Genomic DNA, 12614 nt, shown 5'->3' on the forward strand with positions numbered 1-12614 from the left:
GAAGTATTATGACTGTTAGTGTTGTTTGTAGGTAGATAGGTTGGCCTACTATTAGAAAGCTCATCTGGATCCTAGCCAGATGAGCTAGTTCCCGACAAAAACAGATTATATTTCTAAGATTTTAAGATTTTTAATTACTTCATTTGGATCACAGTAACGCTGTTACCAATTGAATCCCAATACCCCTGTTCTCATGTGTTTACGTATGATATCACTCCCTATTCTATTTCCTATTTTTAAATCTTTTTTCTAATCTCATACTTTCAGAGATTATGAAATTAAACTTTCGATGAAAGTTGTATTAGAATATATTATACTCGATGTTGTTCAGGAGATTCAGGGTCTTGTTTTCTACATTTGCATGTTTATAGGGTTGGTGAGATCTCTTACATTTAATATAGGTGATATAGTATTTAATGCTAATTTTCCGGCCAACGGATCTATCGACATTTTGTATTTAGAATTATAGATTTATATGCATAAGCCTCTTCATAAGTTAAGATTTGTCCTACTTACCAGGTTTTTGAAGTTTTTTAGGAGAACTTATATGACTTGCTGAATCTCCTTCCGCAAAACATTTTCGAAAATTAAAAAAAAAAAACTTTCTACCTGCCTCCTGGACAAGAAGATACTGGTGATAGGCAATGCGAAGTAGTTAGGTGTAATATTTGACCGGAAATTAAAATGAAGACACCACATAGGGGATATGATCAACAAGGCCCATCAGTATTGGGTCGTAGTCCTAATATGGCAAACGGGTCTTTACTTTGAACGAATTGGCCAAATGTGTTTACAGAACACGTCATCAATATATACTAAACACAATTATCGAATCTGCCTGATCGCATAGCAGACACAGAATATGTCGGAAACTTTGAAATGCTGATCCCACATAGAATGTCTTAGTCAAGCGAAACATTAGATCAAATAAAAGCAGGAATGCATTGATGACTCTAAATTGGGGGACAAAGTGTGTCTGGGGTTCTATATTGATAACCCAGAAACAGAAATATATCACCGTTTACCTTATCATAACATAAGGTTACAGGTAAAATTCCGAACAATAACGAAATGTGTAAATTGGATTAGAAATAATAGGTGTAGACTCAAATCTAAGAAAGCTTTAACTGAATACTCACGCGGTTGTCACGTTTATATCATATTTGTACCAGGTCACTCGGGAGTAATCGTCAAAGAAAGGACGAATGTAATAACTTTAAATTGAAGACAGCTCGAGGTAGTTAACCTGGCGAACGCAAAAACATTAAATACAACTTGAAGCTGAATTTAAAATATGGATGAGAGAAGCCTACAAGGTCTCTTAGAATATGTATGATAATAAGAATTCTGAGAATTACGAATACATATAGACAAGATTACGAGCAAATATAGCACCTGGAGAGGATAGATAATAAATAGAAAGGATTGAAATTCTGGAACACTTTCTTTGCCACTGTCGTTAAAGTTAGACCAAAGTATCTTGGAAGTGATGTTATTCCAGGAATAACATTCCTCACTGATTGAAAAATTCTTGAGATATCCGTCCATGAAACTGAGTTTGTAAGCATTGAAAAATAATACAATTAGTTACCAGTTTTTTATATTTATTGGGAATTGATCTTATTTATTTTTCAAAAAATTTTCTTCTGTATACAAAATTTTCAAAAATTTATTTTTTTTTGATAGAAAATTTTTCGAAAAATACTCTTTTATTTTGGAAAATTTCTCGTTTTTAATATTTTTTTTTTCGAAAATATCTTTTTCGAAATTAATTTTTTTTAATACTAAGCATAAAGTTTAATTACCACCTAACGGGTTAAAATACCAATATTTACTTTAACAAGAATATTTGTAATGTTATTGAAGACAAGTACTTACCACAAACGCTTACAAGTAATTACAAAAAGTTAAAAAACCAAAGTTTTTGATTTGAAAGCAATAAATATAATTACTGCATTTCCAACTGCTTCCTCTATTGCATCTTAAAATTATTGCCTTGCAAAAAAGATTTTGGAAGGCACATCTTAAGCAATTATTGTTATACCCTACACCACTATAGTGGGGAAGGTATTATGCGTTTGTGCTGATGTTTGTTACACTCAAAAATATTGGTTCTAGTCCCACCTTAAAGTATGCCAATCGGCTCAGAATCACTTTCTGAGTCGATTTAGTTATGTCCGTCCGTCCGTCTATCCGTCTGTCTGTCTATCTGTCTGTGTGTCCATATAAACCTTGTGCGCACGCTACAGGTCGCAATTTTCAAGATAATTTGATGAAATTTGGCACATACTCAAACGCTATTGAAAATGGTTGAAATCGGTCCATTATTTCCCCTAGCCCCCATACAATCGTACACCCCGAATCGGGCATTTGGGCTCATAATCACGTTAAATGTTCTATTGTGTCAACAAAAATCTGCAAAACATAGTTTTATAGAAAGATAAATGACACTACTATATTTATATACATATTTACCCTTACTCCCCTATGAGCCCTCTTGTAGAAAATATTTTTTTGTCAATTATACGTAAAAATATTCCACAATATGGTTAAAGAACAAATTAAATGCTTTATTTTTTTAAATTATCCACTTTTTTAACATACTGACTGGTGTGGGATATTATATAGTCGGCATCGTCCGACTATACATTCACACTTGTTTTGATTTGTAGTGTGTCAGTGATGCGAGCATGGTTGGCTTATAATTGTTTCATTATTTTGATTTATTTGTAAAGACTGATTTGGTTGTTGTGATTATTTAGTTAATTGCGTTGTTTGAGCTTTGTTGGGAAACATTTCAAATGTGTTTGGGGAATCTGCTAGAGTAAATGTGTTTCGAATTAAAATAATTAAGGATAATGTTAACTAATTTACAGGCGTTAATAAATGAAATTAAATGATAAACATATGTAAGCTAAAAATTTAAAAGTTGAATAGCTCTACAAATGAGTATCAATAAGATGGCTTTAGGTTATAAAGTTACATGCTGACGAATTTCTTGTACAGAAGAATGTCGATAACTATATACTTACATTTACTTAGTATCGCAAAAGGCATATTAAATTCCTGTATATTTAAGCAATAATTCAATTTCAATACTTTGTAAACGTATTATTTATACATATTTAATAATTCAGAACACATTTAAAGCATTTTAATGCATTTTATAAAAAAGAATGAAAAAATGATCTGAAAATAAAACAAAACTAAAACTAATGCGATACAAAAATCCGTAACAAATACTACAGCATTCCAATTTCCAGAAGAAATGGAATAAATAATAAAAGAATTACACCCATTGCATAATACTGTTTAAGGCTTTATTATCTAATAGAAATACAAACATAAATATTTACCCAATAGAATATTATGTAGAAAGTATTTATTTTATGAAAAATCAGAAAAAAAATGTTTGAATTATTGATAAGTTAATATGCAACAGAGTTGACCTAAATAATTTGTTATGAGCTCAGGCAACAGCAGCAGCAGAATACAAAGTAAAACGTGTAAAATATAGCATCAACATAGAACAAATCGCTGGTAAAAAATAAAGAAAATATGATAAACGACACGCGAACGTGTTTAAAACTTAAAATATGAAACTGATGGCTAAAGAATGGTGTTTAAGAACGTGTAACCAGGAATCAAGCAAGCACACACAAACACCATGTGTTAAGAATTATGAAAATGTTAATTTTTATTTAGCACGGGATGAGGTTGGTAAATATAATATTTTACAAAAAAATTTAAGAAAAAAAATCAAAAAGCAAATGAAAAAATATAATAAAAATAGATAGAATGAAATACTTTTTTGAAAAGTGACCACAAGCAAAATGTCAGTTATAACAGACAAAAACCAAAGACAAGCTAGAAACTTCAGAGAAGAAAAAAAAGGATACAAAAAAATCTAAAGCACGCTTTTAGAAATATTTAAGTCATGAGCTTGAACTGATTGCATATCTTTAAACACAACACAAAAAATGTAACTATAACACTATTCTATTACATTTTACTTTATTTAGTTTTTTTTTGTTTGCTCTTCATTTGGTATTTTATTTATAGGCGACAGCTTGTAGTGTAGGCGTTTAACGGTTTTAAAAACTACTAAGAAATTCACCACAAGAAAAAAATCAAAATCACAATCACACTAAACTGTAATATATACAATGAATTTTGTTCTTTTTAGCCTTTTTTTACATAAAAATAGAGAAGTTAATATTCAACACAAATAGGCGTCAAAATAGGCGTGTAAACTATTAAATATTTGCTAAATTTAACTGAAAGATTACCATAACAAATCTAAATCATGATATTTTCCTAAGAAGCTGAACTATACACATACATATATTTATGAATTATGCCAACAATGGCAGGCAGTCAGGCCATGCTATAGAATTTTCTATTTAAACAGATTTTAGATTAAAGTCAAATTTGTAAAGCAATGGTTTGTTGAACTTGACACTTGGTTGTCATAATTATGTGATGGTTTTGCTTAAATTTGTTATGTTACATAATAGACAGCTTAACACGTAGCATTAGACAAAGGCATGAAGTAATAGATAGACTGACAGACGGACGGATGAAGAAACATACTTGTATACACTAAGTAATAAATAGTGTATAATTTATCATAGTTAATTTACAGCTAAGTTCTTTCAACACTTTATAGAATGCTAAGAAGAAAAAAAAATTATAAATATTTGAGTTTAACCGATAGTTAAACAAAAGACTTAAGACACATACGTTTTTAATAAAAGCAACAAGATTTCTTTCCTCTCTGTAAAATCCCCCTGTATTTTTAAAGCCTAACAAACAAAAGACTTAAGCAACAAACTATTTTTGTTTGTTTCTCATTCTTAGTAATTATTTGCTAATAGTGTTTGACTATTTATAATTGGCAAACAAATCATATAGTCATTTAGCGCAAATTAAATAATATTTAAGCAGATTTTGTATTATAATGAATTGCTTAAATCTGGCAACTACTTAAGTAGTGAATTGCTATTGTTATATTGAATTAGAAATATTTTAACATTCAATGTGTATATGCAAAATATGTAGAATTATTATGATTCTAACAGTAATTTATAATTTGACGTAAGATTGATAGACATATATTCATAAGATTATTTTAGTTATTTTATGAAATATAACTGTGAATTAATGAATGAATAACTGTGAATGTATCATATACACTTGACACTAACTTATTTTGAACGCTCATTCCCACAGTCGATTTCTGTGGGGTATCTGAATTATAAATTAATCCATGCATGACGCTTCGCCTTCAAAGACGATAAACTATGTACAAACCTTTTTCTCGGTCTAAAAATGGAAAAAGGTCTGAAAATTCCATGCGAGTTATAAGTCGTCTTGGCACCAAAAACGAAGGAAGATCTTGCGATCAACTTTAGGTCAAATCATTCTAAGGAATGAACGAAGGTACATTTGACAAATATAGATTTAAATGACCATCTTCGCCTTCAAGAACGATAATCCGTGTACAAGCATTTTGCTCAGTCTAAAAATGGAGAAAGCTCCGAAAATTCCCTGCGAGCTATAGGTCGTCATAGAACTAGATGAGAAATGCGATCTGGCGATCGACTCAAGGTTAAACCATTTCAAGGTTTAGATTTACATTTGCTTATCAGTGCTGTTGGAGTTTGTTTCGTCAAAACCAACTGCAATGCCTGATAATGGCGTTAAGAAATCAATGTCCTAGATATCAGAGTCGAATGTCACCCAATGCAAGATAATGACAAAGAAGATGTTCCTCTTCTTTCTCATCTTGACAGCTGCTAGGCAAATCAAGTATTATTGAATGGTTAGCAAATTTACAGTGCCCTGTGATTACATTGTTCATTTGGGATCGGCTGTGCTTCAGAAGATGCTCATTTCTCTACCTTTCATTAGAGAATTTATAGAACATGATTTCTATGATTCTTTGGCATACTTCTATCAGAATACCATAGATTTTATCAGGCAACGTGTTCTTTTACCTATAAGACAATGATGTTTGAAGGTCTCGCCATAATGTTGTAGGATGTCCATTATTCCTAGACTAGTCGTGATGTAGAGTATAAACCTGTCAGGAATTTGATTGCAAATTGATTGTCGATAAGGATAATGATATCTCTGTTCCAGAGCCAGTTTGCCGTTCTTGTTTTGGCTGATATTTTGGCCTGCATGGAATTACAATCATTATCGATCATAAAAGTTATAATGATTCCTAATTCTGGAAGAAAAAACCTTCCTTTATTCGTTTTCCTCGTTGAAGATGGCGAAGCTGATGTTTCCCTGGAGGAAGGGCTGGATATCTTATGATACCAGATCCCGTTTGTCGTTCTTGTTATGGCTGATTTTCGGCATGGATTGAATTATAATCATTAAGGATCCTAAAAGCAGTAGTGATTACAAATTTTAAAATAAACAAACCTTTTATTTGTTCTCCTCGTTGAGAGGAGCCTTCAGATAGGCTTCTTGAAGATGACAAAACTAAAGTTTCTCTGGGTAAGGACTGGAGTGCTCAGTAATGAATACTTATCGGTAGATTTTTCGATCCTGTCGATCATGCCTTGCACGGTCATTGGTTGGTTACATTCAGTCTAAATGCCCTTGCGAGTGTAAAATTGCTGTCTAAAAAGTCTGTTGGAGTGTCATTAAGTAGAATATGTATTTCGTGGAAGTTGATATCAGTGATCCAGTTTTCAGGATGTACATTCTTATTAGAATCATGTTGAGAAGTCCCCCATTTTGCTTCTATAGTTTTCTTGAATATGCATATTGAGAGAGAGAAAACTAAAGTATCTTTAGTAACATTAAATAATGCAGGAAGGATATCATTCGAAATACTTTTCACTCTTCATAGGTAATCCAATACAAGGTCAAGTGTTCATTTGTAAATGAAGTGCTGTTATTGTCTCCAAATCAACTTCTATTTAATATGTTATACGTCAAGCAAATGTTAGCTTACAGATAAAAAGTTAGGAAATTTTAGCAAAAAATTCACTTTGATTACTGTTTGATATTTACAAAACAAACAAAAAATATTATTATGTATGTATAAAAATATGTATAAAAATCTTTGTACTACCTACAACTGTCTCAAAGTGCAGAATAATTTATGATAATTACGCCAGCAATGCTAAACAATCTTGAAAAAATATTGATAAAAAATCCCTTTTGCTATATTAGTGTTAGTGATTCTCTCTCTGTTGCTATTTATTACAAAGCAATGACATATAATCTCATTCTTTGTAATTGATTACCGCAATTATTGAGAAGGACAAATTGTTATGGGATTGCCAATAAAATAAACAACCTTAAGGCATTCACATTTGTATTCACATTAAAATTAATTTAATTTGCAACGAAGTTCAGCAACTGAAATAAAGTAAATGGAAAAAATAAAAGCAATTGAATGAGAACTACACTTCATTTATTAGCAATAACTATGATAAAAAACTTCTTTTAAACTTTAGCTAAGTACTAGAACAGCATGTTGTTTGACAGCATCTTCTGAAGCAACATTAAGTAACAAGTGTGTTTAATGCAAGAATTGTGTTGCAACTCTTACTGTCTGCCACATCAGGTTGTAGTGAAGGTAGGTATGTATTTTTCTATGGATGTAGTCAGTTGTTGGTTGCTGTTACCTTGACCATCATTTGTACTCGTAACTACAAAATTATATACGTTTCTAGTACTAATAAATTTTAAATGCTATAATTTAATGTTAAATAGTTGGCGCTTTGCTGAGGAGTTTCTGTATTTTTTTTCTGAAGCTGAATCTTCTATTTCTATTTAAAATCATTTGATTGTGTTGATATTTAGTTTGTTTCTTTTTCTTTATTAGTGTTGCTACTAAGGGTTTTTAATAACTTCGTAAATGTTTAGTATTTTAAAAATATCACAAATTTTATAGAAGGAAGGAAATTTCTTCATTTTATGGAGTAAAAATTCACATTTATGATATTTTTTTACATAAATTATCCTTTCCTTTTGATCATCTATGCCACTATCGAGACTGCTCTGCTCTCCTTTTCATGGATAATGTGTTTCGGTAAAATCAAACCCCTTAGATATTTGGATCTAATTTCGCGAAAGCAAAGAAAGAGTTTTACTATTCCCTCTGAACAACTTTTGACAACTTTTGTATGCAATTTTTATTCTCTTTTTGAACAACATTTCTATTTCCCTTTATATATTCCCTTTAAGATCAAGTTTTCTATAGAAATTTTTTTATTTTTTGTACAATTTTTCTATATTAAACATGGTCCCGTTTTGTACAACTTTTCTATAGAACAACTTTTTTAAACAACTTTTCTATACAAAATGTATTCCTTTTTTGAACAACTTTTCTATAGAAAGTTTTTTTCTTTTTTAACAACCTTTCTATAGAAAATTTGTTCTCCTTTTTGAAAATCATTTCTATAGAAATTTTTTCCTTTTTTGACAATTTTTTCCATAAAATATTTGTTCTCTTTTTGAACAACTTTTGTATAGAAAATTTTTTCCCTTTTTGCACTTTTTTATAGATAATAAGTTCCCTTTTTGAAAAACTTTTCCATAAAATATTTGTTCTTTTTTTGAACAACTTTTCTATAGAAAATTCGTCCCCTTTATGAACAACTTTCTTATAGATAATAAGTTTCCTTTTTGAAATACTTTTCTATAGAGAATTTGTCCCCTTTTCGAACAACTTTTCTATAGAAATTGTTTTCACTGTTTGAACCACTTTTCTATAGAAAATTGGTTCTATTTTTGACAACTGTTCTATAAAAATGGTCCCTTTTTATACAACTTTTCTATAGAAAATTTATTCCCTTTTTGAACAACTTTTCTATTGAAAATTTGTTCACTTTTTGAACAATATTTCTATAGAATTTTTTTCCATTTTCGAATATGTTTTCTTTTTTTTGAAAATGTTTTCTGTAGAATATATTTTTAACATGTTTTCTATAGGAAAGTTAGTCTTTTTTGAAAAATTTTGTATAGAATGTTTACTCAGAAATTTTGTTCCTTTTCTATAGAAAATTTGTTCACTTATTCAAATTGTTTTCCTTGTTTGAACCACTTTTTTGTAGAAAAATGGTTCTCTTTTTGACAACTATTCTATAGAAAATTGGTTCTGTTTTTGACAACTTTTCTATTGAAAAGTAATCCCTTTTTGAATAACTTTTCTATAGAAAATATGGTCACTTTTTTAACAATATTTCTATAAATAATTTGTTCCCTTTTTATTTTTTTTCCTTTTTGAAAATGTTTTCTGAAGAATATATTTAAAAAAGTTTTCTATAGAAAAGTTACTCTTTTTGGAAAAATTTTGTAAAGAAAATTTCAGAAAATTTTTTCCTTTTCTAAAGGAACAAATTACATTTTCTTCATTCTTTTTGAACATGTTTTCTCAAAAAATTAAGAAAAGTGTGTCACTTTATGAATATGTATTTTATAGAAAATGTTCAACTCTTAAATATATTCTATATGGAACATGATTTTGGGAAAAAAATTTCTCTCCTTTGAACATTCAATAAAAATTATGTTCATATCCTTCATTGCTATTATTACAAAAATTTTCACTTGTATGGAAACCCTAGTTGCACCTGAAGGAGCGCAATGACTGAGTGGTCGATTGCTGCAATTGGTTGCTGTCAGTAGTTTTATGTAATATAAGGAAATTTCGAGTTTTATAATTGAATAAAAGTTGATAGGAGGTTTGTAAAGTCCCTTTAATAATATATTGACGCAAATTATATTGTCATTATAAGACTATAAAGGGAAACGTGACATTTAAATAGTATTTAATGAATTGTTTATAACGGAATAAAATAATTATATAAACAAATTTATTATTAAAGACCAACATTTTGTAAGTGGGCATTTATAATAACCCACTATACAACTTTGTTGACAACTACTCTAATCTAAAACATTACATTTCCAATTTATCATACATTTTTCCGACATACATATTTTTTCAATTAAAAATCAAAAACATGTTCATTATTTTATAAAAATATTAACAAAAGCTTTGAATATTGCATTCCTGCGACATAAAAAGTTATGCAGCACTTCAAACAAAAATAAAACAAGAGAAAGAAAAATCGCTTTTACCAAAACCATAAAGGCACCTGTTGTCGCAAATATTTAGGTTTTATGTTACAACTTATCTTCTGCAAAAAAAAAAAAAATACATTTAAAGCTTGTCAGTTTAACAATACTCCAGCTCCTTGTGCTAGTCATAATTCATGTGATCACAAGTATGTGTTGCACGCTTTAATTGAATTTACCACAGAAACACAATCTCCCAAATGCGTAGTTTTGTGCTTTTTTTCCTCCAGTTTTTGGGTGTTTTCAGAAATCCTTATTTAAAATTTATGCCTGATGGTTGTTTATTTATGCATTTCATTTCTATCTTTCTCCACTTTTTGTTTTGTGTTTTTTTTTGTTGCTGCAACATACATACACAGTAGTGTTATGTGTCAGTAGGCGGACATATGCTAAAATTTCATTCACCATTGTTGCTGTTGGTGGTCTTTGGAATTTTGGAAATAAAAAAAAGGAAAATTTCTTATATAAATTATTATTAGCTGGACAATGGAAATGTTGTCGATGAAATAAACTCTTGTATTTTTCTAATTTAATCAATATTTATAAGATAAACACAAAAGGCCGTTGTCAATGATGAAAAATGAAGTGCAAATATTCGTAAAAATTCCTTAAATGTAAATAAATTTAAAATTATTTAGGTAAACTGAAAATCAAAATGTAGGTTAAAGTTATTTTCAAAAGAAAAAGTTGTTCATATGAAATCTTCCAAAATTGTATAAAAAAATTATTAGAGTGGAAAATGATTTCTATATAAATTTACTACAGAAATATTGTTTATTTTGTAAGCAAATATTTAATTTGATAGAGAAGTTTTCTTTTGTTTTAATTTTGTGGAATAAACAAACTTTTTTTTTAATAAATTGCAATTTGAGGACAAATTAAAAAAACAAATATGAATGTATAGTCAGGCATGGTCGACCATCTGACAGCCTAGACCATTCAGTATGTTAAAAATGTGGATTATTTTTAACATACTAGTTCAGTTCTAACTTAGTTCTAGTTCAGTTCTATTTCAGTTCTAGTTCAGTTCTAGTTCAGTTTTAGTTCAGTTTTAGTTAAGTTCTAGTTCAGTTCTAGTTCAGTTCTAGTTCAGTTCTAGTTCAGTTCTAGTTCAGTTCTAGTTCAGTTCTAGTTCAGTTCTAGTTCAGTTCTAGTTCAGTTCTAGTTCAGTTCTAGTTCAGTTCTAGTTCAGTTCTAGTTCAGTTCTAGTTCAGTTCTAGTTCAGTTCTAGTTCAGTTCTAGTTCAATTCTAGTTCAATTCTAGTTCAGTTCTAGTTCAGTTCTAGTTCAGTTCTAGTTCAGTTCTAGTTCACTTCTAGTTCAGTTCTAGTTCAGTTCTAGTTTAGTTCTAGTTCAGTTCTAGTTTAGTTTTAGTTCAGTTCTAGTTCAGTTTTAGTTCAGTTTTAGTTCAGTTTTAGTTCAGTTCTAGTTCAGTTCTAGTTCAGTTCTAGTTCAGTTCTAGTTTAGTTCTAGTTCAGTTCTAGTTTAGTTCTAGTTCAGTTCTAGTTCAGTTCTAGTTCAGTTCTAGTTCAGTTCTAGTTCAGTTCTAGTTCAGTTCTAGTTCAGTTCTAGTTCAGTTCTAGTTCAGTTCTAGTTCAGTTCTAGTTCAGTTCTAATTCAGTTCTAGTTCAGTTTTAGTTCAGTTCTAGTTCAGTTCTAGTCCAGTTCACGTTCAGTTCTAGTTCAGTTCTAGTTTTTCCATAGAAAAATTACTATATTTTACTAAGTATTCTTTAGAAAAGATTTTTATGTTTTTGTTCTATAAGTCACTATTTTATAAAAAATCTTAATAAATTTAATTATTTCTTTCAACAGTTTATTTGCACATTTCTTAATAACTAGTCCAGTGATTCCATTAGGCTTATCTGCAGGCTTTACTCATTTTAAGGACTTTTGCACTGAAAACTTGCTAATTTTTAAACGATTTTTTTTTTCTAAAAAGCTCACAGTTATAATTTAAAAAAGAACATTTTTCATTATGTGCTATCTGGGAAAAAGTAGCTCTTTTTATTGATTAGATTATTCAAACGGTTTTTAATACCTTTCTTTGGGTATGAGAAAGTTTCTTACGACTTCAAATCCAACATCAAAAACCGCCGACTATATTTCTTTCTAACTACTTACTGTCCTTTAGTTTCAATCAAACTATAAATTACCAAAATGGAAGAATCGATGAAAAGAAATCAATTTCTTTGCGCTGAAGTTTTCATGGCAAACAAATCCATTTGAGTTTTGCTGTTATCGTAACCAAACCCAACCAATAATAGTAAATAATTCACTTGTTGCCCGTCTAGCGTTGGTGATGTGTTTTTTCTTTTTCTTAAGGAGCGAGTGAGTAGTGAGTGCATTGTAAGCGACTATCATGTGTTAAAAATCAAACCCATCATTATACACTGCCATCACTATTACTAGGACTAACTGCTGCTACTATGACTTTTCAGACTGCCACTAAAAGCTCCCCTTTAGTTTGTGCAACTACCATTTAAAACTCTTAACATTGTAAAACA

The sequence above is a fragment of the Lucilia cuprina genome, chromosome 4 (genome assembly GCF_022045245.1).
Source record: "Lucilia cuprina isolate Lc7/37 chromosome 4, ASM2204524v1, whole genome shotgun sequence".
Lineage (NCBI taxonomy): Eukaryota > Metazoa > Arthropoda > Insecta > Diptera > Calliphoridae > Lucilia > Lucilia cuprina.